The sequence below is a fragment of the Nuphar pumila genome, chromosome 8 (genome assembly GCF_984573655.1).
Source record: "Nuphar pumila chromosome 8, dmNupPumi1.hap1.1, whole genome shotgun sequence".
In the NCBI taxonomy this organism is placed as follows: domain Eukaryota; kingdom Viridiplantae; phylum Streptophyta; class Magnoliopsida; order Nymphaeales; family Nymphaeaceae; genus Nuphar; species Nuphar pumila.
Window position 1 is genome coordinate 120,658,132 of NC_143256.1, and position 6,046 is coordinate 120,664,177.

A 6,046-nucleotide genomic window follows, 5' to 3' on the forward strand; every position below is an offset into this window, starting at 1 on the left:
GAAATTAATCAATTACAATGAATTTCTACAGTTTGCACACATATATGACAAATAAACAATTACATTAATGTATAGTAGCAATATGTATATATATATATGTATATATCTATATATATATCAATTTAATTAATAAAATCAACCAATTGCAATGAATTTTTACCTGTCCACAGGCACCATACCTTCTTTCTCACTGCAACCTCTTCATCGGAGCATGCATTTTCTTATGTGCATAGAGAGCGGCATCAGACTCCTGAGCAGTGTTCGCATCCGACCCAACCACATAACCCTCACTTACATCTACTTTCTGAGGAGGGTCCACATTAACCTCAACCCCTTGGTCAAGTACTTCCTCCACCATTTCACCATTGCCACTACAGGTGGATGCATCTCCAACTTTATTTATTCGAGCATTGAGGGTAGCAACAACCTCATAAGTAGTCAATGGGTCACCCTCTCCCTCCTTAGATGCTTTTGTGATGGGAGAGAAGATTTTGCCTACAAGTTGCTTAACTTTTTCTCTACATTCTACTTTAGATGCAGGCCACTTTGGAATTTGTAGCTATTCACAGTATGACAATTTAGATTTTTTTCTTAGCTCACTGCTTGAATGCTGTTATATATGATTATCAATGACACATTTTTTTGTGAAAAACGTTGAACACCCACATTTTTGGTAATGGATGTGGCTCCCTCTCTACCCACTTATGCATATACTAAGCCGTGCTTCCAAATTACTATGATGACCTAGTTTATAGTTTTTTGTTTCCTTTTGTTGTTGTACTTGAGAAATTTTAGATAATGTGGGTGTGGTCTCCTTTTTTTTATTAGCCATATTGTATTAATAAACAAATTTCATTTTTTTACAGTAATAATATAGGAAATATTGAACATGCATTGCAAAAAACAAACAACATAATGGCATTTCAAAAAGCATTTAAAAACAAAACAAAACAAAACAAAAGTTAATACTATTTCATTCAGCCGTTAAACAAAATGGATCAACGTTTAATTCAACCGTTAAACAAAAGGACACATTGTGCTTACCGAAAAAACACATCATCGATGGTTTAACAATGATGAAATTCCTCTAATAAATAGTTGCCAAAAATATTTGATGAAAATAATTTCTGGAAGGGAAGCAGGTTGAGGACCATTGGTTGGAGACAAAAGACAAAAAAAAAACCCTTAGATTATGCGAAAATAATCAAGTTGGGGACCACAACGGGTTTATATATGCTTTGAGAAAATATTTTGCAACAAATAAACAGTATCACATGTGTCATGCTTTCACAAGTAATTAAGTATGATATTTGTGATATTAAGCGATTCACAAATTACGTTATGAGAGAACATATAGTATATGCAAATAAGTAAGATATTTGTGAATTTAGTGGGGTTTCGCAAAATAGAACAATATTATAAATTTATGCGATATCACATCATATATGCGAATAAGTAAGATATTTGCGAATTTGATGGTAAGTGGTAAGTAGTAAGTGCAATTTCACAGATAAATTTATGCAATTTAGGAAAGTATATGAAAAAAGTATGATATTTGTAAATTTAGGGGTAAGTGGTAAGTGAAGTTTCACACATTTATTTTTGCGATTTCATGAAATATATGTAAAAGAGTATGATATTTATGATTTTGATGGTTTCCGTTTTATCGAGATTTCGTAAATAAATTTATGCGAGTTCATGAGGTCTAAATACGCATAAAAAAACTGCGATTTTGGATTTAAGTAGGTGTTGGATATATTTGATGGGAGGTATAATTTTATCACAAAAATACCTAAATTTGCAATTGCAAAAGATAAAAGTGTCTTAACGACATCAAATATTTACAATTTTAAACATTGAAAGAATATAAAAATTGTAGGATTTTTAAAAAATTGTAGGATTTTTAAAAAATTGTATGAAATTACCCATACAATACAATCATTTTCCATGAAACAAATGGGCCCTTTAGATTCAACATAACTCGCAGATACAACCAACTCAGGCCTTTTGTGCCACTTGGGTAGCAAAAGTCAAGCAAAGTTATAACACCCCGATGTGGGATCTCGAGAGTTCGAGTTCGGTTGGTATTACTTCCTACAGAGAAAACATATAGAGTTCACACAAAGAAAATATGGCTAATTTTTTTCATTCTTTTCCAATAACTCACTTTCTTTCATAATGTTCATCATTTATAACATGCGAAAATAACAAGTACATAAATGTTCAATGACAAGAAAAATAAAAACTATCAAGTGCTCTACCGAAGAAGAAGTAGCCGATCACGTCTTGCCTATGCTAGTGTGCATGAAACCTACAATTGTAATTATAAAGGGGGGTGACTCTACAACCTTGTAAGAAATGTTTATAAGTAAATAAAGACTTTGACTTACAAATGTAGTGGGCTTTAAGCCCCTAGTTTGAGTTTAATTTTCGACACACCACACAAGGTTTGTATGTTTTAATTATCCCCCTTTAACTCTCTCAAACATTCTGTCACACCAAACTAACACTAGATCGACTATACTGGTCATAGTCGTCTATGAGCGTAGCAACCCGTGTAGAACACTCAAATTCTACATGTTAGCTAGACAATGAGCCATACACTCAAAGAGATCCACAGACCACCAGGCACTGAAGTGAAACAAAGAAGCGACTCCATCGGTAGCTAGCTGGGAGGTCAGACCCAATCTTAATCTTGGCATAATTCATGATGCATCTTAACTATGATAATTTTCAACCATCCATGGTCGTCTAGAGTCTCAAACACTGTATGAGTATAACCCTAAGTCATAAATTAAGTTAATCACACTGAATCACATTCTCAAGCTTGTATTTTACTCGTTCTTTCATGAGTGATATCGTGAATTGATCACAACAGATCTCATACTTCAATCTCAGAATGACATTAGGGTTCACACTTATCTCATACTAAGCACACAATGATGTAGAGTCTCCATATCGTTAAATCACCGATGACCTACTTTTTATAGTGGTTGTACTTTGACCATAAACTAGGTAGCCCTTAACACATGTCGCCATTTCTGAGATTTAAGGAGTTATGCATGCTAATCTCAATATATCCATTCACATGACATGAATAAAATAAAAGAACTCAAGTCTAATCACGATCTCATTATGTTGCATGTTATTTGTAATTTATCACACATATATGCTATCACAAAATAATCCTTTTCTAATATGCATGACATATCACGGCTAACATGTGTACGTAATTATCTCATAATTTCATCCATGATCATTTTATGTATATAATGTTTACACTCAGGAGCTATCTTTCTAATCATGCTAATTTATATCATTATAATAACATGCAACACAGTATGATTTATTCACAACTAAGATTACTCATAATATCCTTTACCTCGAATACAAATACTGGTCTCCGATCCAAATCGAGTTTCAAGATGCTCTAACAGTAGGATTTGATCATTACACAAGCATATTCGTATTAATACATATAATATCTTATATTTTAATAAAATTATCAAAATACTCCTCCCGAGTTGACTCGTCGGACTTTGATTTTTGTGCCTCTGTTTTGACCAAAACTAGAGGTTACAAAGATTCTCCTCTATGATATGAGTCTAACACATCAGACCTTAATTTTAAGTTTGGAGTGCAAAGTTATGCCCATTTTACCAAAACGGATCTTAGGTACACACATAGATACTCTGGTCATTTTGATAATTATTCTCAAAATTCAAAATTTAATCACAAACTAGATCCCGATCCATTTTTGATCTAGATCTAAAATTGTCTGACTAGATCCAAACCCATTTTTTATCTTGATCCAGAACTGGTCCATTCAGTAATGAGTTGTATATAGATCTATAACTGTCAGATTGGATCGAGACCTATTTGTGATATGGATTCAGAACTAATCCATTCAATTGGATCTAGATTTAGTTTTGATCTGGATCTAGTACTGATCCGAACCAGATCCAGTTCTATTATGAATCCAGAACTATCAGACAGGATTCAAACCTAGATCTCTTTGGATCCAGTTCTAATTGGATCGGTCTAGACTGTCTCAATCCTAAATCGGTCTTATCCAGATCAGACCAGATTCAAACCGAGAATCGAGAGCCAGTCAGACCCAACTTAGTCTAGTTCATACCCAGACCAGTTTAGTCCTGACTGGTTCGATTCTAAGTCAATTCGAGCTGAACCAATTCAACCCATTTTTTTTTTAAAACTCACCTGGTTCAGTTTGGGTTACACCAAGACCGACATGTTCGCTCTGGGTCGCACCCAAACCAAGTCTGTCTGTCCCTTTTTAAAATAACACGTGGAAGGGGCTCTGCCTCTTCCGTCTTTTCCCTGAGTCGACCCTCTCTCTCTTTCCTCCTTGTGAGAGAGGGGCTGACCACCGGCCCTCTCTCTCTTTTTCTCTCTGTCGCAAAGTTTTTTTTTTTCTGCAACTGTAACCCGCCAGTAGCCATGGTTGCCGACCCTCTTTTCGATCGAAAAAAGCAAGAAGGAGAAGAATCTTACCCCGTCGTTGGCTGGATTTTCAGTAAGTCTTCCTCCTCCTTTTTGCTCCTCATTTTCTCTCTCTTTTTTTTTCTCACGTCCCTCTCCCTAGAGGGTGAGGGGGATAAGGATAAACCTCACCCCACACACACACCTTGGTTTTACAAAACTCATGTTGCTCAGATGGGCTTATGGCAAGTTTCCCAGTCCTTAATCCAACCTTGTATACCGAACTACTTATATTGGATATGATGTGTTTAGCATTTGGCATTAGTGAAACCAAGCTATATAGTGCTCTTGTGAGAGGCCATGGATCAGCAAAGAGGCAGAGTAATTATCTTGACAATTTTGCCAATATGTGTAACATATAATAATAAAAATATGAATAATTTAAAACTGTCAAAAAAAAGTGTTCTCTATCGCACTATTTATTTATTTATTTTAGAACCGGTGATATTTTCAAAATATCGACAATATTTGTAACTATGTTCTTTGTGACATTGACACTGATATCACTGATTTCGCGAAGGTTAAAGTGAGTGATGCATTCTAGGATATGTTGGTCTTTTCTTTTTTTTTTTATTTAATAATTTTATTTGGGGACTCATCAAATTGAGAATGGTGCAACTGAAGGTTTAGGCAGCAAGATGGCCCAAAGTTCCTTATTACCTAATTTGGTTTAAGGCTTTTTGCTCACTTCAAAGTTGATAGGTTGATTAGATAATTGAAATGAAAATGTAATATGAAGCCCCACTCAAGCCTCGTCTGGTTTTCCAGGCTTGAGTGAGGTGTTGCACTAGCAAATCCAATGGAATGGATGGACGAATGGTTTCCCTTGAAGATATAGGAGATAGAGGTGAAGAAGACTATTGTTGATTAATTCCATGCAACATGCTGGCCGCACCGGCGACCCCTCCCAACAACAGCAAACATAGCCTTAGTCTCTGGTTGGGAGAAGATGGAAACAATGTGTTGTCAAAATATTATTTTGCCAAAATGTGATCTTGATGATGGAGTTGTGGAAAACATCCTCTTCTAAATGGTGTTGAAATGTAGCGATGGGGCTGACATCTTCACTTCGAATCCAGTGTTTTACTGCTCCCAAACAAAGAGAATATAAGAGCATTGGAGGATCAAGACTCCCAAGCTGAACAAAATATGCTTGTGTTGGGAAACAAAACCAAACCTTTACATCCTAAATGCGCCTCTCAAGATGAAACAAACGTGAACTATTTTTTTTCCCCAAAATATCCAACCTAAGAATCCATCAGCCTAGGAATTCCAATTCCATTGGAATTTGAACATCTCTCTCTCTCTCTGTGTTTCAGTTTATATGATAAAAAGAAGAAGACTGGCAATTAGGGCTGTCAACGGGTCGGGTCAAGGTTGACTCGGACCCACCCATATAACTAATAACTGGGTTCCGAGTTTTGTTGGGTCATGAAAATAGATCTTAAACCTGGACCCGCATAATTTTAAAAATTTATTTTTATTAAATATATAAAAAGTCATGACCCAAACCGGCCAGCATATTGCTCGAGTCGGGTTCGGG